Source organism: Acipenser ruthenus, chromosome 4, assembly GCF_902713425.1.
Source record: "Acipenser ruthenus chromosome 4, fAciRut3.2 maternal haplotype, whole genome shotgun sequence".
Taxonomy (NCBI): Eukaryota; Metazoa; Chordata; class Actinopteri; order Acipenseriformes; family Acipenseridae; genus Acipenser; species Acipenser ruthenus.
The window spans coordinates 74,552,640-74,578,258 of NC_081192.1; the positions used below are offsets into that span (position 1 = coordinate 74,552,640).

A 25,619-nucleotide genomic window follows, 5' to 3' on the forward strand; every position below is an offset into this window, starting at 1 on the left:
CCACTGCTGCCCTTTGAGTCTGATAGCAGTTTTCTCTTTTCCCAGTCCTGCCGGTAATGTGCATGTGTGTGGGGAATATTGGGTGGCTGCAAAAACACGTGGGAATGTGGCTGGAGCCATGACTTGAATAAGTGATTAAATGATTAATTAAGGATCCAGCCACAAGTATATAAATAGGATGATCACAGGTGTTAGTTGAGGATTAATGTTGGTGAAGTTAATGTTAATGTTGGTGTTGATGGATGTTTGTGTTGCTGTCCTGTTTGTATTGTTCATGAGGTTTTTGTACAGACCTTTTGCTTTGTTAAATGTGTTTTTGTCTGTACTGTCTGTGTTAATTAAATGTGCACAAAAGTGCTTAAACTGCAGCTTCTGTGTTCTGAGTCTCTCTCCCTGCCAGTAACATTCTGGGCAGTGACACTACTGTCAAACTTAGAGTAAGATGCAGGCTAGCGCCCCTAGAGACTCGGCGCAGGACTGCAGTTTGAAAAAAAAAGATAAAAAGAAATGGAAAAGGAGGAGAAGGAGCATGGAGGAGAGGCAGTGGCAGTTAAAGGAAGAAGGGGCTCCGTGGTGCAGAGCTTGTGGGGAGTTTGGGCACCTGTGGGACATGTGCCCATACGAAGACCCCCTCTGAATGGAGGCCTACTATCGGGTGAGCATGGCGGAGCAATTACTCTTCCGGGAAAACATCTACCCCCCCCCCCCCCCCACTGCCCAAAAGAGCCTGAAGTAAGTGCTTCCATGGTGCCTTGCCTGTGGAGAGCCTGGGCAGTATACCAGGTGCTGCCCCTTTCAGGGTGAAGTGGAGTTGCCACCTGCGAAAAAGGGAAAGAAGGGGAGGAGCTGCCAGTCCCAGAGGAGAGTGAGGGAGTGCCAGAGGAGGAGGGCAGCTTGGAAACCAACCTCAGCACTCTCGAGGCCTCAAGCTGATGCCTCATCTGCGGGGTGGGGGCACTTCGTGCACAACTGCCCCCTACCAGAGGAGGAGGAACAGCTGCTGGCCTGAGTGACGAAGAAAGGGAGGCGTAGCTGTTCCCAGAGTTGAGCAGGGAAGCTGTCTCCAGCGCCCAAGCTGAAGCCGTCTCCAGCTGCACGTCCAGACGGGCCAGCACCGCTGCCAGCATTGTCACTGCCAGGGTTGCCACAGCTGGAGTGCAATGCACCGCTGCCAGCATTTCCACTGCCAGCGTTGCCACAGCTGGAGTGTCCCGCACTGCTGGCAGCATTTCCGCTGCCAGCATTTCCACTGCCAGCGTTGCTACTAGCAGCATTTCCGCTGCTGGAGTCCCTCGCACCGCTGCCAGATTCATTAACTTTGTGAGATGAAGGGTCAAAGGCACCCCAACGCTACGTTGTGGATGTTTGAGGCTTTTAAAGTGCAACCACCTATTTTGAACCCTGACAGAAATGCTAAACTTGCTGTCGGTGCTAGGGAAATAACACTGCTGAAAATCTAGGGGGGTATGTACCACAGTTAAGGTGTTGAAATGAACTTAAACAGTAAAAACTGTAGTCATAGTCATGTTGCAGTATTTCTGGAACTGTGCAAAAAATTACACTTTCTCATTTTGGGTAACATTGTTAAAACTCGCCTATAGGCTTACGGGCACCACTTGACTGCTTCACATCAAACCTCATCTAAATGTACATAAAATAAATTTTCACATGATGTATGATGTGGGTGTGTGAAGGGTGGGTACATTAAGCTCCACAAATATGGCCTTTTTGGTGAATGGCTGCACGCCTAATATAATGTGTCAGCACAGGGTTTGAAACCAGGATACCAGTGTAGCAGCAGCTACAAAGTCCAGACTGCGAAACACTAATGCTGCTTTCTAATACCGCTCATGTGAAAGCATGATGAACAAACCAGTTTCAGTATGATGCAACATGCTTTCAATCTAATCATTACAACAGAGGAGGGACTGATGCATCCATTGAAAACCTCAACCTTATTGTTCTTGATTTCTTTTTTAAATCTGTAGTTCTGTATTTTGGTTAATAATTGAGGTTGGTTTCTTTGTTTCCTAACTATACAGTACAATATTGTGAGCTCTGAAACAATTGAAGAGTAAGTAAATAACTTAAATTGGTGTTTACCTGGCTTTGAGCTTGTCTGGAAAATCACTGTGAAGGTGTGATTTAATAAGTTAATACATTGTGTGTAGGGTATCTTATTATAACAGAATTAATTCTGCACAGTTTTAGCAGCCAGGACTGTTTTGAGCTGCTTTGAGCTTGTCTGGACAATCGTAAGTGCTGGATCTAACAGCTTACCTCATTCCATTCAAATCATGTGACAATATGACTTTAAAACTCTGCCCTCCTTACCTTACCTACTGATATAGACAAAGAGTGGGTGGGGTTGGCAGTTGAAAGGTCCTATGATTTGAATGGAATGAGGTAAGCTGTTAGATCCAGCACTTACGATTGTCCAGACAAGCTCAAAGCAGCTCAAAACAGTCCTGGCTGCTAAAACTGTGCAAAATGAATTCTTATCGTAAGGATATGTACACACACAGGCTACATGCAGTTGTGAGTTCACCTTTTGCTCTTAATACGGTTTGTATACACACACAGTTCTGTTACAAAGGGCAGCGACAACCGCATCAGTTAAGCCTTTCAGAGCAAGTATCGAGTGCCGTTATTAATTCAGTTTTGTTAGTTAATGCGCACTAACTGTGTGTGTGTGTGTGTGTGTGTGTGTGTGTGTGTGTGTGTATTACAACCGCACTAACACAACCCCAGTTGGTGCTCAGTGGATTTCTGCGCAACTAATGAAGTAATTGTTTACTAGACATTTCAGCGTGATAAACCTCGCTAAAAAACAATTCGTATCCCCAAACGCAACAGTGCGACCGCAACTCGTTTTTCCATCGATACCGAACGCTTCATCTGTGTGTTTTGGCACTCCAGGAAATGTGTCAGAGATGACAAAGACGCATATATGACTCCTTAAACATGCGTACATCTTTAATCCAGTCATTTGGAAACCACTCAAGTCGTTCCCACCAGCGTTCTGGTCGGTAATCGCCCAAATGTTTCGATCTACCGTCATGGTACTGCCGGTCGTCACCACAGTAGGAGTGCAGAAAACGCAAAACGGCGTCTCCGCTGGTTTTGCAGAAAAGAGCATAGCTGTGCTTGACGAGCTCTCGATCGATTACGTACAGTACTTTCTTCCAAAAGCATAAACAGAAACACAGGCACATGTTGTCACACAGAACCTCACGATCGGCATGTAACGATGGCCCAAGTTCAGTGGCTTGTTTAAACAGGGGGTTCACTCAGTAATGAAAGGTGTGTGTGTACAACAAACAACCGCTGCGAATGCCGTTTGTAAGTACGGTTGCTGAGCCAACTGCAGTGCGTGTGTAAGTAGCCTACCTTTTCACATTTGCACACCCGAGCCGAGCTGAACCGAGCTCGGCTCGTGTGTATATAAAGTATATATAAAGTATTTCTCATTTTAAATTGTTTATCATTTAAAACTGTGACCAAAAAACAAACAAAACAAAACAAAAAATAGGGTGTTAACTGCAAGATCTACTGCCGTTTCATTAATTTGCAGCGATCTCGGTTAACGCAGGCAGGCGCATCACACGGCGAGGCAATCCACACACAGGCGGAGGGCGAACTGGTGGCTATCTTCGTCTGAATCATCACTCTCGGGGTGTGAAGAGGTTAGACTACTGTAGTCTAACAATGACGGCTTATACAGGTACTATTGTATTGTATTCATGTACGTCCGCAGGTAGGTGCAAGATGGGGCTTTCCCTCCCCAACCCAACCCAACCCAACCCAACCCAACCCCTCCCTCCCGAATCTGAACCTTTCAATTAAAATATAATGTGGTATTTTGCTGTAGTAATATAGCAAACTATGGGTGACTATTGTTTTATATATTGCCATGTTATTTACGAACGTAAGAATTGCCAACGTCACAAATTCTGGGCCTATTTGGTGTTTAGATAACGTCCCCAATTCTGGGCCGCTTTGCTTTTAAGCCCAGTTTTTGGGATATTCTGCTCAGCTACCGAGTTTCTAAGTCATGCATGCCTAGTTTACCATAACAGTACAGAAGAACTGGATCGTGAATTCATTTAAGAGTAACCCGTAGTACATAAATCAAAGTTAATGTATATTTTTACGCTTCCCAAAAAACATTATTTTTTATGAAGAAACAAAAATAAAATTCGAATGTTAAAAAAAACAACAAAAAAAAAACGTATTTCTTTATTAAGGGTTAATATTGAAACACATTTCTGAGAAGGAACATGGTATTCCAAAAAAAAAAAAAAAAAAAAAAAAAAAGGACATCTAATTTTCTTGTGTAATGTCCATCAATATATTGTAGCGTTTCGGATTCTTTTTGGGACAGAAATGAGACTGCAACAATGAGTAGATGAAGGCTCAAGTCGTTTATGTTTACAACTTTCTAAAACTAGGGGTACAGTAATTGTGGGAGTTCAAAGTGTTTGAAGACCCTGGGTCAATCACCCTCAAAAGGGTGAGAAAGAGCAATCTGTCTGGTATGGTAAAGGGGGTTCTAAACCACCCAGGGTCTTGAAATGTGGTATGCTGGCAGCATAAGCAGCTCTCTAATTGCTCCTGGAATTTCAGAACCCTCCACCCATGTGAAAAAATGGACATTCCATTGCTTATCAGTGCCCACTTTGGGATGATGATAGAGGGCACAGCAAGGTTCTTCTTATTTTTTTATTTCTTTTATTTTTATTTAGCACATTCTTATCTCAAACTCAGCTGTGGGTGAACACAACATGTAAGACAGGTTGTTTATAATCAGGTTTGCTACTCTCTACCTGCCTTTAAAGCTGTAATTAACATTACAGCATTAAACCATCTCAATTTCTTAATTACATCATGGATATCTGACAATGATGAAACGAGCTGAAACATGTTTCTAGCTATACATTCTTTGAAAACTGATCGCTTTACACTGTAAGGAAGATGTACACTACACTACACACCGCTTGTTTCATAAAATAAATACATTCTGCCTGGAGAAGCACATAACAAATTCAGAATTAGCAAGAAATAATAGGGGGGATTCATTACATGTTTGAATTAGAAAGGGCACAGTATAAATCTGGTGATGTGGAGCAATGAACCTGCTAGCAGGGGTCTCCAATCCTGGTCGTGGAGGGCCGGTGTCCCTCCTGGTTTTTGTTCCAACTGTACCGTAAATTACTTAATTAGACCTATTAAGTGCTTATTGGATACATTTGGAACAAAAATCAATAGGAGGCTGTGTGGTCCAGTGGTTAAAGAAAAGGGCTTGTAACCAGGAGGTCCCCAGTTCAAATCCCACTTCAGCCACTGACTCATTGTGTGATCCTGAGCAAGTCACTTAACCTCCTTGTGCTCCGTCTTTCGGGTGAGACGTAATTGTAAGTGACTCTGCAGCTGATGCATAGTTCACACACCCAAGTTGCCTTGGATAAAGGCGTCTGCTAAATAAAAAAATAATAATTGTTAGAAGTATCAACTCCAACAAAGTATCAATTCAGGCATTAAGTAGGTCACACAGGTTGATACAATTAACTTGTGGCATTATATCACTCTTGAAGTTAACCCTTTTATGGCCAGTGTAAATGTTTCCAAGTGGGAATGACTATACAGTAAATGGTTGAGGGGCATATTGTTACACGTTACTTGTACTTTGCTCAAGAATGTCTGTAATCTCTTATTAGATGTATCATTACTATTGTACAATGTATTTAATTTTTTTCCATTATATTTGCATAGTCCAACTTTTAATACAGTATCTATAGCCAACAGTATAAACTATCAATAATAGATAAGGAAAATGTCGACTAATACAGGGGTTGCGTGTTGTGTGTGGACGGGAATTGGAGTGCAGGTTTGGCGTGGGGGAGAGCGAGGGAAGCGAGGGCATATAAGGGGGTGCAGGGAAAAGTCTGGGAGGATTGGGGAAGACGAGTGTAAGAAATTATTGTGTTCGGGGAGATAGAGAGATAGAGTGAGAAAGGGTAGGGTGTTATTGTAAAAATAAACGGCTTGAGCCTTCATCTACTCACGGTTGCAGTCTCATTTCTGTCCCAAAAAGAACCAGAAATGCTACAATATATTGATGGACATTACATAAGAAAATGAGATGTTCTTTTTTTTGGAATACCATGTTCCTTCTCAGAAATGTGTTTCAATATTAACCTTTCATAAAGGAAAACGACTGCTTGAATGAAGTTGAATTGATCACAACGAGCGATCATGTCCCGTATGTGCAAAAAATGACACACTGACAAAAACAGCACTCTACAGCAAGCAGTTCACAGAAATCCTGCTACGATGTCAACACGAAATGTGCTGCATGCAGGTGTAAAAAGTGGTAAAAAATGATGGACTGACTGGGCTAACGCTGCTTCTAAAACACAGAGTAACTATGAGGCACACAGATATAGAGAACATTTTTGGACTCCTAAAATCTGATTTCTTGTAGGAAATCTGTGTGCTGACTGACTCATTATATCTTAATATTGTGCCAGAAGACATGTATTTTTTTTGTTTTGTTTCAAATAATAGATGTAAAGAAATGTTTTTAAGCTATAAAATTGAAAGGTCACCATATTACTTTTTTCTGTATGTCATAGAAGGCTAAAGAAAGCGGACACATTTATATATATTTTACGCAAAAACCAATGAGTATTGTCTTTGCTAAAGTTCACAAAACAAAATTCAATGTACAGTCATCTTTTTCAGACAAAAAAAATTGGTTAAGAACAGATATTGGTCTTGTTAAAATGCATTACCCTGAAATTTGACGTTTGATCTTTTTTTGGTCTCAGAATGCATATAAAATGACCCAATCTTAATTAATTGTTAGTAATTTACTTTACACATCTTAAATAAAAAATAGTGAGAAAAATCTATCTTAGTTATTTTTAAACCCTTTCCTTAGCCTTACCTTAACTCTCTCAGTTAGTGGTACGCAGTACTACAGAATCGTCATCTAAAATAACTTGTGAGGTCAGTGTGCAGACTACAGAGAGAGAAAGGCAGCGCAACGTTAAAGAACTCACACATTCAAACAACCAGGAGTCAAAGAAACCTGGACCAGTAAGGTACCTTATTACTAATTAGATTAAATACTATTAATCTGTATTTTACCTTTCTTTAAAAAAATATGTAAATAAGCTGCCTTAGAGACATCTCTTTTTAATTTGGTGACCCCTTATTTTTATTTGATGTGTTAAATGTATATTTTATCCTGCAAAGTTTAAAGAAAATAGAGATAATGGAGTACTCGTAGTTAAGATTAATGCTATCTGCTGCATAGTGTGATAGCTCTATAAGGTATTTTATAAGTGTTTTACTTTATCACATCTTTTAGTTTAATAGAAGAAAAACAATGATCCACTCAGAAACTGCATTAGAAAATGTATACTGAACAAATACCATGTGATATTAAATGGTAAGCAATTCAAAAAAATAGATTATATGAAGTAACCATTTCATAAATAGAAATAATGAGATATGTAATGTTTTCATGCAGGAAGGGCCTGGTTTGTAGATTGGACACTGGAGGATAGCATAGAGATAGAGAGAGAGTGAGATGGAACGTGGAAATCAAAAAGAGAAGATGCAGTTTCTTAGGCAGAAAAGGGACTAGATTTACAGCAGTAATCAGCAATAAAATAAAATCTCAAAATTTGATATTATTGAATTGCTTCTGTGTAATGTAATGCCTACCTGTTGTGTAGAAATTACATTACAAAGACAATAAGATTATTTATTCACAAAAACATTTTGAAAGTAAAATATCTCACTCTGAATATCACCATGAGTCTCTGCATTCACTTTCAACATGATATAGATCAAGCATTGCCAAAGTGAAAATAAAAACCTGAGCTCTTCCCTGTAGCCTTGACGTTCGAAGGTATTCACAATATTTCCATACTGTCCCCGTTTAACGACTTAAAAATTTGGTCGCCTTAAGTTTCAAACACACATGTTTTGTATACTATATTATTCTCATTCACCTAAACGGAAATATCATTTTTGTAGGCTAATTTTGAATTGTAATGTTAAATACACTTTTGCCACTTAATTATTTTCCAAGGAGTGTCATTTTCATGACAACTCCAAAGTTAGCGCTAAATACCATTTTAAGTTACAGTATAACAGTATAACAGCGACTGGGGCTAATTGTTACAGGGGGGATGTTGCTATAGTGCAATTTATTTATTTTATTATTTTTTTTTAAATACAAATTGCATTAGCACATGATCTTGCTCTGGGAAGATCTGATCATGTGGTAGTATGCAGAGCATCGTACGTATTATGTATTTTTTTTAATATCAGCAGTATATGTGCCCCAGTAAGAACTTTCCCTGGTAACTGAAAAATGTATAAAATGAGGAACATTTATATGTAGGTGGTATATGTCACATGGGGTGACCAATACTGTAATCAGCAGCATTTATTATTATTATTATTATTATTATTAGTAGTAGTATTATTATTATTATTATTATTATTATTATTTTATACGGTTGTATGTTTAATGATGTGAAGTGGGCACTGAATTTTGTTTGCGTGGATGTGTTTATTTCATTTTGGTGCTTATATTATTTATTTTGATACGTGTGTTTATTTACTTTTGTGTTCTGCATTCTTAAATGAGCCCCTGGTATTGAGTATATTGAATTAGAAATCCCGACCTGATACGTAACATAGTGAATCGCAGGACCAGTTCCTTGTGCCACGGAGAACCCTATCCCTTGCAGCTGCTAAATAAATTGAGATGTCTTGTACAAGTTTAGCCTTGTTGTATTTTAAAAGGAGAATCATTTTTACCCGTCTTGTTATTTGTGATTGTACTATTTTTAGTGTTTGTTTTAAATTGTTTCATCGTGGCCACATTTTATACATCGCATTTTTAGATTATTTTAGAATAGTCTATTGCACAAATGTTTTTTGTAAAATAAAAACTTATAAAATAGTAAACATAGAGGGTGGGAGATGGGGCCTAGCCTGTTGGGGAGAGCGAGTGTAGCTAGTATTTCTGATTTAAGCCTTGATGTGTGTTTGGTGACCGCATTTGGATTTTTTGTGTGTTTATTTTATAGTGATTATTTTAGATCGGGAGACGTTTGGTTGTACCCAGCGCCTGACTGTTTGACACGGGACGACAGCAGACATATTTTTGCACATTGAATTGCACATCACACTTTTACCCCGTGTTTCTGAGTGGACACTTGTTTTATTATTGCTATATTACATTTTTTTTTCTTCCATTTATTTGCTACTTTGGCTCCCAGCCAACAGAGGGAGCCCCTTTTTCTTATTTTCTTTTGTTACTTTGACTCCTAGCCAAGTGGTGGAGTCTTTTAAGCTTGCATGTTCTACTATCCATTTGTGCAGTAAACCCATTGTGTATTAACTTAAAAAAAATGCCTCTTGCACTCCTGCTTGGTATTTGGTCTGGTAATACAACTGCGCCAAACTAGTCAGCATTTGAACCTGTGGTCAGAGGGGGATATATTTCTATCTAGTATTTACTTTATTCTATTTAGGGTCTTAGTGCCCTTGGCCAATGAGGATTGAAGTAATAGACCCCATGTATATGTGGGTGCAGAAAATATTATAAAACTTTATTGATCCATTGAAAAACAGGATCCTGAGGACTCTTCCATCAATGCACCAGACCAAGGGCTCCCCAGAAGCAGATCTTGCAATGTTTTCCTTTGAGTCATGGCAAGCTACTTTATTAACAGCATTAGAGTTTGTTTATAAGGACTGGAAGGTAAAGTTGTTGAGCAAAAATCTGTAGCAGTTTAAAATATTTAATTAACAAACAAGGACATGAAACAATGTAATTCAAAGAAGAAAACTTTATTGAACATTTTATATACTTTTCGGAATTAAAAAAAAGAAAAAAAAAAACCCTCTCATTGAAAACCAAAAAGGCAGAAATTATGATGGACTGCGTCTCGGTGTCATGAAAAATATGTTCACGGATGTTCACAACACAAAGCAAGTGATCACCCTTATGATGTGATTGGGCTGTAGCTTACAATGACGCGACTTAGGAGCTGCCGCACGCACCACTACAGGGCAGAAATGCAATTGTTTATTCGGAAATACAATTGTTGATATCAAAAATAGAATTGCTGATATCAGCAAAACATTACTGATATCAGTATAAATTGCTGATATCAGCAATTGAGGATTATGCCTAAATGTTATTAAACCAGCTTGCCATACACCCCTGGTACATTTTTGTCATGACACCACAACTCACTGGCGTGCTTCATTACTTAACTTGAACGCTCGTTGCGCAGTAATTATTCAAAAATAAAGACGGTGGAAGTGAATGTAAAAGTTTTTCAACAAAAATAAAGTTAATTGGATGTCCACATTAAATTAGTAGTTTTAACAAAATTAAGAGTAATAGCATGCAATTGTAATAGCATTACAGTGATACATTGGTATATGTATTATTAAATGGCAATCAGAAATCTGTGTCATTGTAAGAGGGGATATAACAAGTTATTTTTTTATTCGTCGTCGATTTAACAACTGTACCAGACAAATGGAATTAGAATAAATTTTAAAAACGAGGACAGTTGTGGACAATTTTAATTGTACGTTACATTCTCAGTACAATTTCCCGCTGGACCTGCCACATTGAATCTCAACAGAGGAGAAACATCGGCGCTTGTTCTGTAAATTGCGACAATTGTTATTTAAAAAAAAACAAAAAAAAAAAAACAGGTAAATAAATAAATAACAATGGTTTATAACATTACTTACGTGTTATTTTTTATATTAAATACATACTTATATGAATTGAAGTCTTAAATGTAAGTACTGTTTTTGGCTGGTTTCAAAAACACAATTTGGCTACGTTTTGGCTGGTTACTTACAAAATTTGGCGAGGCTTTGCGAAATAAATCTGGCAGCGCTAGAGGTCAGTACATACGTACTGTCTGTTCAGGAAGCGGAGAGGCTGATCAGAGTGGAAAAAATATCGAAGTTGCCAGGCGAGCAGGCTCTCTTGTTTCACTGGTCGGGCGGGCAGAGAGCGACAGACACAGACACACACACAACAGGTTTCTCTGAAGTTGATCTCCAACCCACAGTTCAATCCTGGGTGGAGTCTGCTCTGCGAGTCTCAATCAGGAATGCAACTCCAGCTTGACACCGGAGAAAAACGGAGATAGAACGAAAGAGGGAAAGGAAGAAACAAGGACTTATAAATGATATAAAAAGAGAGGCCAGGTACGCTCACATACCCGAAAGGTAAGCAATTTTTATGTATTAAATATAAACTTCTAGTATACGTTTGAATTGTTTGACCAACACTGAAGTACCGAGTCGAAGCAACTGTTTTCCGACCGCTAAGTCAAACGGACACAGCCCGGCTATGGGAGGACGGATCTTGAAGTTTCACAGTCTTCGAAATTGAATGCACACTGTCTTGCGTAAAAACAAAATCCTTTCTTCCTAAAACAAGTTGAAACGCCTCAACTTAACAGTTAAAATGTTCAAAATGCCCCGTACTTAACCGTCCGTACTTTAGGCTTAAGTTGAGCTGGATTTGTTTCACTTATGTCCCGTTTTGTCGACAGCTGTATTAGTTTAATGGTGGGGGTGGGGTACGTGAGAGTGAGTAACTTACTAGTAAGCAAACCATGCTACCTGTACTAAAAAATATTAATGCGTCTTCTGATCTACTGTCATCATTTCTCATTATTTCTGATTCGTGTGTGTATATAATTATATATATATATATATATAGAGAGAGAGAGAGAGAGAGAGAGAGAGAGTGAGTCTTTTCTACATTCATATTTTTATTCTGTTATTTTAAGAGCATTATACTTGCTGTAATTTAAATCGTGACACGTTCAATTCTGTTGTTGGTATGAATGAATCGATGTAAAAATGTCTACCGCACTTGCAGCTGGTCTGTGCCCTACCTGTTTCCTGTCATAGCTCGCAGCGGGGCGTGTGCCGTCTGCCAGGAATTTAGATACCGTGCGTTGTAATTATAATTAACAATATTAATCTGCTAGGGTTCATTCTTTAATTTCAGTTTCTGCTCCCATTGCATCATTAAAGTGATTAGAAACAAAAGCAATCGTTGTAATACTACTAATGAAATATGTTTATTACACATTATTGTTTAACTCTACTGTCTTTCTTTTGTATAAACAACTTATGAGTACAGGGAGTAAAGCTTCAAGAAATATGTAATTTTTTAAACTGGGAAATTTTGAAGCCAAACCCCCATGCAGTCCAATCCAATCCTCTTGAATGGTAGAATGGGTTCCCTTTTCAGGTACACTGCTGTACTCATTTAAAGACACAGTGCCCCACTATCATGTTCAGTTTTTTAGACCACATGTATATTGTGTACAGGATTGTTCTGTAATTCTCTTCTTTGCACTCCACAGTAAAACTGATCATGTGGCTGTCCAGTGCACACACACAGGCTTCCACCCTTTAACTTTAATGCAAGGATGTACCCCTGTACCTTCCACAAAGCACAAAGCCAATCGTAATGCTAAACAACCCCCAGAAATATGCGTGTGTGGAATGTAGGTTTGGTGGAGATGTTACGTGACAGGAGAAAGCAGGTAGTGATGAGCAAAGCAAACCAGTTCATAAGTACCTTAGAGCACCCAGAGTGGAACCAGGGAACCTCCACAGCAGTTTACCCAATCCAGGTTTTAATACAAGCTTGGTTAGCCACAATGTGCATGTAACAAGCACAGGTGTGTCTTATTAAACTCATAGTAAAACCAGGAATGGATCACACTGCTATGTAATGGGAGTCTTAAACCCCTTTCATACTAGTGCTTTTAGACCCAGGTTCTGGCTACCCAGGTCACAGTCCCACGCAGTGTGAAACCACAGACCTGGGTCAACAACGACCCACCTCAGGACATGCTTTGACCCTGGTCGAGCGAGACACAATGCATGATGGGCACAATACTAGGCTACATGGCTAAAGCCAGTTTCCATCGGACAGCGTCAGTATGGGTAGCTGTAAAAACCAAGAATCTGAGTGAGTTATTCCCTATTTACACTGTCTAAACAATGCGTGCCTCTACTTGTTGAGAATGAGACTGTGAATGGCAATCGCATGTTGATCAAACTTTTTTTTATTGAGAGTTACAGTGTTCTCCCCAGGAATTCTGTACAGCTGGGCGAACATTATAGCCGGGAGCACTTTTAACAGAAAAAGAAACTTGCCTTAACTTAAATATATAATATGACAAAGAATTTGAATAATGTGTTGTCTTTCGTTGACTATATCTGGTTGCACTTTTTTATGTTCTACATTTTCTTTTTCATTTCTGTTTTTTTTTTTTTACTGTGGTAAATTACTGTGCTTATAAATGCTTAAGTGCAGAGGTGCTGGATTATTACACTCCTGTTTCATGCAACAGTTATGATGGTGACCAAACGGAAGGGTTGTATTGTGTGTTGTTGCTAGATAAGAAATATTGACACGATGCTATTAGGGATGTCACAATATGAAAATTCTCTGACGATTATTCTGTGGGGTATTATCACAATAATTGCGATACAGCGTGATTTTACAAAGAACTACAAAAAAAAAATTCTTGCAGATTTAAAATGTTACCTATGTATTAAGCTAAAACATGTTTTACAACATTATAAACCAAATTGACATAAATATGGTGCTTAAATTATAATACAATCTATTTTAAGTACAGAACAGTTTTTTAAACATCCATGAAACACAGGTATCAGGTGCTGTAGATAAACTAAAGTGCAATTTTAATCAACATTGGGCCTTTTTTTTTTAAAGTGGTTTTGTTTTTTACATGATTAGTTTGGGTGTTTCTCATAATTGTTAGTCTGATTTTTAAGGATGTTTAAAATGTCTTATTGCCAAGTCCAATAGCTACACTATATTGAGTTAAAAGCATATTGACATTCCTTTTTGAGTACATGCCATACTCACTGTATCCTTGTGTCTGTTTTAAATAGTTAATGTTTGTCCTCCTTAAGCTATGTAGCTAAAAAAATAAATATAACTTTGGTTTTTAATCGTAAAACTGGAATACCTAAACTCATTATTATTATTATTATTATTATTATTATTATTATTATTATTATTATTATGATACACACAATTGGTTTTACTTAAGACTGTTTTTAATGAACGTCGTGTTCCTTCCCAATGTTGCTTCTTTATAAAGAGCTTGGTGGTGATCTAAATGCGTGAACATATTCGTCGTGTTGCTGCTCTTTGCAACAATTTAAAAATTGCCCCTCCCTCTTCAATAACCTGACCATCGTCATTTTGTTTTTTTAAAAACCAAAATGATCCCAGATAACTGATTTGTTTTTTAGGAGGAAAGAGTTAGTTTCTGTCGTTCACGCTATGGTCCATATTTGTTACGTGCTGCTCTTGTTGATTTGTTACATCTTACTGGATGTTCTTATTATAGTTTTTTCTGCATTCTGTTCAGTTGATGCATCTTTCTCAGAGTGGGCAAAATCATAGATATAAATAAATAAATCACCACGATAATTAAAGCTATTGACGATAGAATAATCGTTAGAATTTATATCACGATTATCTATCTTTTTATCGTCCTATCGCAGCACCCCTAGATGCTATTAATGACCCAGCAGGAGAAATTGAGTTTAAACAGATTAAAAAACCATGAATGCATTTACTGAAACAGCTGCCTGGGTCCTGGCAATTTAAATCTTAATGTAAATGTAAATTACTACAATTCCATATCTATGAAATTTCTATAAGCAAGGAGGTTATTCCATCAATGTGTGTTTGCAAGCGTTCAGTGTAATTACGTATCAAGTTGATGGATGTGAACAAACCCTGTTCTTCTTTGAAACCGGAGAACGTTTACAAACGAGAGGAGGCCATTCGGCCCATCTTGCTCATTTGGTTGTTAGTATTAGTATTAGTACTCATTGATCCCAGAATCTCATCAAGCAGCTTCTTGAAGGATCCCAGGGTGTCCGCTTCAACAACATTACTGGGGAGTTGGTTCCAGACCCTCACAATTCTCTGTAAGCTCTGGAGAGAGCACAGACTTTGTTACGTTGGACTTGTAAATAGTTATTCTTGTGTTCTGTTGGAGTTTTTTTTTTTTTTTTCTCTAATCCGGTTGCTGTCAAGACATCTTAAAGTAAGACAGTAATATTTTTGATGTTTTATTAACTTTTTATGGGCAACGTCGCCGACAGTGTGACGAGACATAAATAGTTAGAAATGTGTAGTTTTAAGTTCAACTGGAGAAACGTTTACTTTTTGTGATTAGAGTTGATGAAAATATATTTATTTATTATTTACACGTTTCTTTTGCGTTATGAAAAGACGATGGATCGATGCATTGATATTAAAAAAAAAAACAAACTATCGTCCCAGCCCTAGTTATTAGAAGTAGCCACCAAAACGCTTACATATTATAAGTAGGGACCTACCTAAATCGCGATTTCGCGGAAATCGTGAAATTGAGGGGTCACCGCGAAATTCACCTCTTAGGGGCCAATGCATACAAACAAGTACGGAGAGGAAAAAAAAAGAAATCTTGTTTAAATGAACTACTGCACAACGCAAGTGATGCAAACTACGTGTCTTCTTTCGGTAGATGGCCCTTTTTAATTCCTTCGCCGTCCTGTGTGCATTGCACTTAAGCAAAAATCAAACAAACAAAAAATGTCCACAAGTAACATATACAAAATAAATTCTCCAAAGCAGTTAATGTTCTTGTATACTACAGTGCCTTGCGAAAGTATTCGGCCCCCTTGAACTTTGCGACCTTTTGCCACATTTCAGGCTTCAAACATAAAGATATGAAACTGTAATTTTTTGTGAAGAATCAACAACAAGTGGGACACAATCATGAAGTGGAACGAAATTTATTGGATATTTCAAACTTTTTTAACAAATAAAAAACTGAAAAATTGGGCGTGCAAAATTATTCAGCCCCTTTACTTTCAGTGCAGCAAACTCTCTCCAGAAGTTCAGTGAGGATCTCTGAATGATCCAATGTTGACCTAAATGACTAATGATGATAAATAGAATCCACCTGTGTGTAATCAAGTCTCCGTATAAATGCACCTGCACTGTGATAGTCTCAGAGGTCCGTTTAAAGCGCAGAGAGCATCATGAAGAACAAGGAACACACCAGGCAGGTCCGATATACTGTTGTGGAGAAGTTTAAAGCCGGATTTGGATACAAAAAGATTTCCCAAGCTTTAAACATCCCAAGGAGCACTGTGCAAGCGATAATATTGAAATGGAAGGAGTATCAGACCACTGCAAATCTACCAAGACCTGGCCGTCCCTCTAAACTTTCAGCTCATACAAGGAGAAGACTGATCAGAGATGCAGCCAAGAGGCCCATGATCACTCTGGATGAACTGCAGAGATCTACAGCTGAGGTGGGAGACTCTGTCTATAGGACAACAATCAGTCGTATACTGCACAAATCTGGCCTTTATGGAAGAGTGGCAAGAAGAAAGCCATTTCTTAAAGATATCCATAAAAAGTGTCGTTTACAGTTTGCCACAAGCCACCTGGGAGACACACCAAACGTGTGGAAGAAGGTGCTCTGGTCAGATGAAACCAAAATCGAACTTTTTGGCAACAATGCAAAACGTTATGTTTGGCGTAAAAGCAACACAGCTCATCACCCTGAACACACCATCCCCACTGTCAAACATGGTGGTGGCAGCATCATGGTTTGGGCCTGCTTTTCTTCAGCAGGGACAGGGAAGATGGTTAAAATTGATGGGAAGATGGATGGAGCCAAATACAGGACCATTCTGGAAGAAAACCTGATGGAGTCTGCAAAAGACCTGAGACTGGGACGGAGATTTGTCTTCCAACAAGACAATGATCCAAAACATAAAGCAAAATCTACAATGGAATGGTTCACAAATAAACATATCCAGGTGTTAGAATGGCCAAGTCAAAGTCCAGACCTGAATCCAATCGAGAATCTGTGGAAAGAACTGAAAACTGCTGTTCACAAATGCTCTCCCATCCAACCTCACTGAGCTCGAGCTGTTTTGCAAGGAGGAATGGGCAAAAATTTCAGTCTCTCGATGTGCAAAACTGATAGAGACATACCCCAAGCGACTTACAGCTGTAATCGCAGCAAAAGGTGGCGCTACAAAGTATTAACTTAAGGGGGCTGAATAATTTTGCACGCCCAATTTTTCAGTTTTTTATTTGTTAAAAAAGTTTGAAATATCCAATAAATTTCGTTCCACTTCATGATTGTGTCCCACTTGTTGTTGATTCTTCACAAAAAATTACAGTTTCATATCTTTATGTTTGAAGCCTGAAATGTGGCAAAAGGTCGCAAAGTTCAAGGGGGCCGAATACTTTCGCAAGGCACTGTATTCAAATGACAAAGTTTTAATCAGCCTATCAGTGCGTCTTTACTGCTTTTATGTGACCTGTACTGTGCAGGAGGGGGCGGGACAAAGTTGGTGCTGCATTGTTTTGATTTAGGTTGCTAAAATCTAGTTTTCAGCACTGGAGGTAAAATAGTAGAAATGGACGACAAAAAAAGCAAAAGTATATTTCGGCTGATGATCGTTTCAAGATATTTCCCAAATAAACTACATGCAGACTGAGGTAATTGTTTTCCGTATCTTAATGTGTATTTGGAGAAAATACGATCAATCACTATTTAGCTTCAGAATCACACATTAAACAAAAGGCTACTTCAGAGGCTTCTGAACAGAACGTAAAATAAACAGCTTTCAGAAACCAAACTGGAAAGTCAGCCGAGACAAGAAGTATTCCTGTCTGCAAGTTAAATCAGTACTAAAACGATCCAGCACAGCCACCTCGCTTCAACCTGCTGCTTACAGTTGGAATTTTAGACCCGAATAGCCACGTCTTCTTTGTTTTGACTCGGTACTAATAAAATAAATTATTGGATGGAACAAATAACATGACAACGAACGTGCTGCATACATTGATTGACTTTATTAAAGTATCCCAGATGCCCCTGTGTAACCGAGTTTTGGGGCTGTTTCTAATCGATTTCCACATCTGTATAACTTGGCAAAGCTTTGCCTTAACTTCCAACCAATTCAGTGGATGCAGACGTGCAGTCTCAATGTATGGGCAAGTCAACTGCTGGGGGATGCTGCATTCTTGCCTTTAACAAATGACAGCAAGTGCCATCTGATCCAAAACATCAACTCCATATTTTGTTACGTTGTAAAACTCCACGGTCCCTGGTATTTATTTTCACTAGTCCCGATGCTATTTGACTGACCAAAGCAGTACAGCTGGCAAGCAGACGCCAGCCTTTCAAAAGGCTGATTGAAAACAATAGACTCTCAGTCATTCACTCAGACAGAGAGTAGAGACTAATCTGATTACAGCTAAACACATTGCGGACTGGTAAATAAAAATAATAAAGTAGAATACCGCTCTGTATAATCACAATACAATTGTTTTCTGTGTGGCCGTCAATGTGACTGCTCCCCAGGATTTTAGGTATAATGTAATATATCTCCTTTATTTCTGCACTCCCGTGTTTCATGCTTTGTGAGAATATTTAATACATACGGACAGAAAGGTACACGAACGCACAGCCCCATATGTGTTACATGACTGGAGAAAATTACATTTTAAAACCAAAAACCGCCTAAATGACCGCCGCTGGGCTTCTAGTGTTAAGTCTGGGTGTGGCGTTGCAGAAATAGTCTGGCAGTCCTGTCATTAGTCTGCGGCTACTTATTTTTTTGCATCCCCAGTTAAGAGTGGCCTCTGTCAAATCATTTAAACTAGCAAGAGTCAGTTGAAATAGTTGTATTGCCTCAATTCTTTTTACGTTTATTTTTTGTCCAAATAATTGTACAGGATTTATATTTCACCTTCCTGTCGTGTTAAGAAAGCCAGGTTCATGTGTCGTAACTAAAACAACATTTGTAACGGATAAAAGGAAATATGTTGATGGTGTCGAACTGCCATGCTTTCCTTGGGTATATTATAAAAAGATAGTTTGTAGCCTTTATGCCTTCTACTGCTGCAACCCATGGCAACTCTCTGGCATATTGCTGAAAAACACACACAAAAAAACGCCAATGTGCTCGACAGACTGTACAAATGATACTAGTAACGCTGTCAGACAGGTAGTGTGTCCATGCAGAAAGGGAAGTGCTCATTTGCATATTGTAATCAATAATATTGGCAAGAGGTCTATACTTTTAACTATATACAAATTAAAGTAATGTGTGTAATTTTATATATATATATATTGTGTGTGTGTGTATATAGAAAAAAAATGAAATGGTATCTAATCACTTCCTGTGCAGTAGGTCACATGGCCTGATTACAGCCAGACCATTGGAGTAAAACTACACCTACAGCGCAGGATTTTGTACAGGATGCAACAGCAACTTTTACTTCCATAGCGGAGTCTTTGATATCTGTATATATCAAACTGAAATATAAATAACATCCTAAGATAATATTGCTTGTGTAAGTAAAAGGTGAGAATATTTTATGTTGGCTTTGAATGCATCTACTGACAGCTTTGGAGCATTAAAGGAGAAAGCTACGAGACTGTCAGACTTCTATTCATGGGGAAATAAAGGTTAGCGCGCCGCACAGAGGGTTATCAAGAATCTGGAAAGATTCTGTATGGAGGAATGGTCTAAAACCCCTCCCAATGTGTTCTCCAATCTCATTAAACATTATAGAAAAAGACTTATCCTTGCAACGGGAGGGTGCACAAAGTACTGAAAACAAGGGTGCCAATAATTGTGACACTTCATTTTTTTTGGAAATAAATGTATAATTTGAGAAATGTGTAATTTTGGTTGATTCCATTGAATCATTAATAAAGTCAAATATATTGTTGGAAAATTACAATATAGCTCAATACTGATATTATTTATTTTATACAGTCTTTTTTGCTCATCTTTATCAAGGGTGCCAATAATTTTGGAGGTGACATTATATATATATATATATATATATATATATATATATATATATATATATATATATATATATATATAATGTGTGTGTGTGTGTATATAGGCTATAAAATAACAGGTGATTCCAGCTGGATTATTAATATTATTAATTAATTGTTGTTGTTAATATATGTGTGTATTTTCTTAGAACAGATGCAGTTATCCAGGGAGCAATAGCAATTTGATAAGTGTGATCACGGCTAATACTGAGAGAAAAAAAATGGTACTGTAACAGAAAACAAAAAAGTCAAAAAATATAAATGTATTAGAAAAGGTAACATGTACTCATATTTGTGTGACACCTGTCAAAATTATGGAGACAGAAGTAGAGAAATCATAAACTCAATTCCCAGCAAACTGCACAGCATAGATACATCTGTTTGAATTTCATAGAATCTGTGATGGCCCTTTAAATATTTAGCTTATTAGCCATGCTAATGCCTGTGATAATGATAAACATTAGATGCAAATGCATTGTTATTTATTTGTCATTGATATCAGAAGCATACTTTTACAGCAGTGTGGAGTAGTGGTTAGGGCTCTTGACTCTTGACCGGAAGGTCATGGGTTCAATCCCAGGTGGCGGACATTGCTGCTGTACCCTTGAGCAAGGTACTTTACCTAGATTGCTCCAGTAAAAACCCTACTGTTTAAATGGGTAATTGTATGTAAAAATAATGTGATATCTTGTAACAATTGTAAGTCGTACTGGATAAGGGCATCTGCTAATAAATAAATAAATAAATAAATAAATAATAATAATAATAATAATAATAATAATAATAATAATAAAATACTACTTTGACACCCACGATCTGCATTCCATGCTTTTGACTATGCCATACAGGTGTGGTAGGAGCAGGGGGCGTGGTGAGTGGGGGGCAGTTGGAAGGGGCTTTCAGCAGGAGTATGAGTAAGGGATACACATGTGCAGACTGCATCCACAGGCAGCGTTCTTGGCCGGCTCCAAGCTGAGATTCTCGTCTTCGGGGCTTCCAAATAGAGTAGTGTTTTCATTGTGGGTTTGTTTTACAGTCCACACTTCTGTAAATATGATGTATAGTGTAAGGAGCACGGGTCGGAGCTACTCAGAACACCGACTCACAGGTGCATTTCTGTAAAATAAAGTGGAGTTTGATGCTACAGAGAGATTTTGATCTCCTTCATGTTGACATTTATCCAGTTAGCAAGTCGCTACAATACATTTTTATTTAAGTTATATGTTGAACAGCCTACACTATCATGTGGTCCACTGTTTCATTTCTCAATTTAGTAGCTTATTTATATATTTGTGGGGGTGGGCATGCAACTTTGGGGGTGCCAATGCTACCGATGTGTGTTGAGCTTTGATTCTGTATTCCATGTGCAGGTTACATTTGCGTGTAGACTCGTCTGAGGAATATTGCTATGTACTGTACACCTATGATAGCTGCTTGGCAGGGTATTGTTAACAGTCCATTGTCGTGTAGTATTTCAATTCTGCTCATTCACACGTCGCTCTTGTGCATTTCTATATTGGTATTGAATGCGCAGGTGATTTTGCGAGGCACAAACACAGTTGCGAATTGAGCAAAAAACTGCTATTTTTGCAACTGTTTTGTGCCTTGTTGGAAAATTTTTGTGCAAAAGCACAAATTTTGCGATGGGATTGCGCATCTCTTCGAATATCTGGGCCCCCATCTTTATTTTTGTTCTACAGCAGGTTTTATTTTACAGATTATTAAAAACCTGCAGTGGGATTCCTTTATTTTCATGAGCTGTAGACTCTTTCCTGTGTATAGTTCCGAATACGTTGCCACCTCGGCTCCCGTGCACTTTGTCTTCTTGTGGGTGAAGCTTTAATATCATACAGCAAAGAAAGGATCTCTTTAATTTTGTGTATTTATTAGATTTTCTTTTTTGTACTTAGCAGCAATCAGAGAGGCAGCAGAACAAGCAGTATGACGGCAAGCCCAGTCAGAACGAAAGGTATTGTCTGCTCTGGGTGTTTAAGGAACTGTCTGGTTTCAAAGTTCCCCATCCCTGTTATGACCATTTGCAGGCCCCACATTCCAATTCAGCAGACTGGGAAAACCAATATCTACAGCCAGACTTCTGAAACCCCCTGGGTATCTGTAGCTATGCAGTAACTCGCCCCTCTGTTAATCCCTGAATTCCTGGAGTGAAATAAGTTCCAGTGGTCCACGCATCGATTTTCCAAAAAAGAAAATTACCTGCCAACAATAAGAACATTGGATGAAATCATTCAAAGCCGTTGAGCTGTGAGGTGTGCAGGCTTAGAAGGTTGGGGAGATGGGAGGGACGGGACGGACTTCACTACAGTCTTTGCTTCTCAGCTCTGTTGTACAGTTTGTAAAGAAACTGCTTCAGTATCTTGCATCTGTGGATAAATAAGGCTGTGTATATAAATGTGTTTCATCCATTCATTCATCAGCTTGCTTGATACTGTAGCTTTATGAGTAGTATACGGTAACATAAAATGCAAAATTACTAGGACTATAGGTGGGGGGTGGGGCAGAGGTGGGGTTCATTGTTCCATTGTTCCACTATCAAAGCCAGGCATTGCAACCACGTGTTTACCTGTGTCCACACTGTACTCACTGTTTCAGTGCTGGTTTTGGTGTGTGTCTGAGTGCAGTGTTCTAGAATCTAGAGGATAAAGCTCTGCAGGTGTTTGGTGACGAGATTCCCAGATCTGCTGCACTGCGTAAGCCCAGCCCAGGAGATAGACACAGTCCTGTGTGCAGAGGGGAGAGTATACTGTGATCACGTTTGTTCTAACAGATAAATGTGTGGGGGGAGGAGCAGCTGTTCTTGTATAAATAATGGTGACTCTCCTCCCTGCCAAACACTGTATGGAAACGCTAGAAGTAAATTTTATTTTTATTTATTAATTTTTTTTTTTTTTGTGAATTCACCTGGGCACCGGCAGGGGTTAGCCTTCTTTTAACATCTTTTATAATCTGACCCACTGGCTAAACAAACATCTTGAAGCACAGGTGGCATCTCCTACAAATTCAGTTTCTTATCTGTCAAGGTCCCAGGACACTTGACCAGGAGATTTTTGTAAGGGATAGTGTTAAGCAAGCAAAGTGGCATGGGGGGGGGGGGGGTGTTAACCCCTTCCTGCAGGGAGGGGTCCGTGAATTTTTAAAAAAATATATAGATGCTCAGAAACTAAACTAGAATACAGCATAAGAGTCTTTTAGTACAGTAGTCAAACTTAATTTTTGATTTTATCAAAAAAAAAAAGATCAAATCAATTTTTGTAATTGGTTTTCATATCTGAAATGAAAACATACAAAACGCTTTTTTTTTAAAGGTGTAAAAAAAAAAAAAAAAAACACCTTTTACGCACCAAATGTAGCTTCTTTATTTATCAGGTGGCCATCTTGGATTTTTTTTTTTACACCCCTGCCACCCTTTTGAGCTTTCATTATTTAAATTGACAATATATTTGTACAAAATGAATAACACATTTTAAGAAAGAATGTTACTCTCAGCTAATTGACCTCTTTAAATTGGAGGATTGGTGTTTTATGTGTACAAACCAGCCTCTTGAAAACCGCATATCTCACTACGGGCAGAAGGGCACAGCCACAGCTGATCTGTCATAACAAAACTGCCATTGTCTCAGAGAGCAGAGTTAAACTTCGACAAACCTGAATGTGCGTCACTTAATCAAACCCACATATCTTAACCAATTATGTAATTTGTGAGAGTTTGGAATTTGGTTTAGTTTTTGAAATACTGGCCTAAAAATGTGAACTATTTTTTGTAATGTTCTGACTGTCAGAATAATGTAAAACCAGAGATTTGGAAAGATTAAGATGGATGAAGTTTATTTTAAAGCAGTGTGTATGTGTAGTATAATGAAGTCGGTGTGGAAAAGTCAAAAATCAGTCAACCAAAACTGAGTTCCATTGGCTGCTTCTCTTAAAAACTGTTATACAATAAAATCCACTTCATTTATTTATGCCGAATGTAATCTAGGTGAATTGTACAATCGGGAGATTGGTTTTTAAACGAGAGGGTCCTGGCCAAAACAGGAGACTTGACAGGTAGCGTAGTTCAAAGGGCAGTATAAGATCTCTAGAATAGCTAAAAGTTTAACATGCACTACAATTATACTGTAATTCCAGTTTACAAAGCAGCTTGTCTACAATGAACCACATATCTGGATCTTTCTCCCAAAGCAAACAGAGCCATGCAGTGTTAAGTTAGAGCTCATACTAGGACTGAAGATTTTACTGTGTTTTACCCAGAGCAGGGAGCAGAGCGTGCCAGTTTTATATGGAGTTGCACGTGTATTCACAGCACTGAGAAGAACTGAGCATGGTTTTATTGTTTCGCCATGGAGTTTGCACAAAAGTTTAAAAAAAAAAAAAAAAAAAAAAAAGTGACAAATACAGATGCACTGTGATTGTGAGGAGGAACTTGATGAACACAACGAAGCCAAGGTAAAAGGTGGGCTATATTAAACTGTCATTCGCTTCAGGGTGGTCTTTTAACCCTCGTTAGACTCATGTAATTGTGGGTTGCTTTGAGCTTCCTATGAGATAATCAGATACAAACAAGCCCAAAAGCTAATTTGATACGAATCATAAGGTTGAAACGGGTGAGTACACCTTACGCGACATCGTAGGAACCTGTTAATTATATTATGTTTCTTAACTTTTTTTTGCTTTATTTTCAGTTTACGCATTTTTTCAGTACCAATCAATAATAATGATAATCAATAATTTTGTCTCCGTTCTGCTCACATTCTCTGGTTTTACCACATTTTCCCAATAATTTGTATTCGGAGGCCATCAGGTGAAAAGACTAGTGAATTAGCCTGTTGTTTCACTTGCCCCTGTTTCAGCCCTTAGTTAAATTTTTTAATTGATGTTTTAAAGGGGTTATAGCTAATTTCACAAATCCATAAGTCGTACATGTCTCTATGTAGGTTTCACCTGTGCATGTGTTTTTATTTTTAAAAATGTTTATCAAGTACCAATACTGTCCATACATACATGCAGTTTTGAAAGGAACCCATTTTGCCAGCGTATCTTCTAAAAAAAAACAAAAACCTCATACTATATTATAGAAATGTCCGCTCACATTTCTTTCATCTAGTCTTGCGCTTCCTAGTTGTCATTGTCCCCATCCCTTCAGAGCCTTCTTTCCTGTCATTTAACCAACCAGCCACTTCACCTAGTGACTGACGTGGCCCTGAAGACACTGCTGAGGGGAAATGATCTTGGAAGTGCAAGAGTAAAAAAAACCTGAGAACTTTCTTTAACGTAGTCTGGTACTTGATAACTTCTGAGAATTGTTCGAAAGACCAGCAGTGTATTCAGAGATTGAAAAAGACACTTGTTTATGATTTAATGTTTATTCTTATTGAAACCACACCTACATGCTGCTTCTCACTTGAGTGGGCCAAGCATATTTAAGTGATTCTAAATCAGGCTAATAATATAGATTGATGTTCAAAGTACTGTGTCCAACCTCCAGCCTCTGGTTATTTAGAAGTCAGTTGTGCAGGTTTCTTGAATGTGTATACAAAACCAAAAGCATGTCATTTGTAGCTGTATAGCAGATCATATTGGATTTGTTACTGAATCGCA

The 25,619-nt window shown here is 38.3% G+C and overlaps 1 protein-coding gene across 1 annotated transcript in view; it reads left to right on the forward strand.

Moving 5' to 3' along the window:
- The first annotated feature begins 10,280 nt into the window (after positions 1 to 10,280).
- The window catches only part of LOC117399972 (protein FAM83H-like), a 40,626-nt gene continuing 25,287 nt past the window's right edge, over positions 10,281 to 25,619 (forward strand). Inside the window, exon 1 of the mRNA XM_033999436.3 lies at positions 10,281 to 11,289. The gene's annotated coding sequence lies outside the window, so the exon portion shown is untranslated. The remainder of the gene's footprint in view (positions 11,290 to 25,619) is intronic.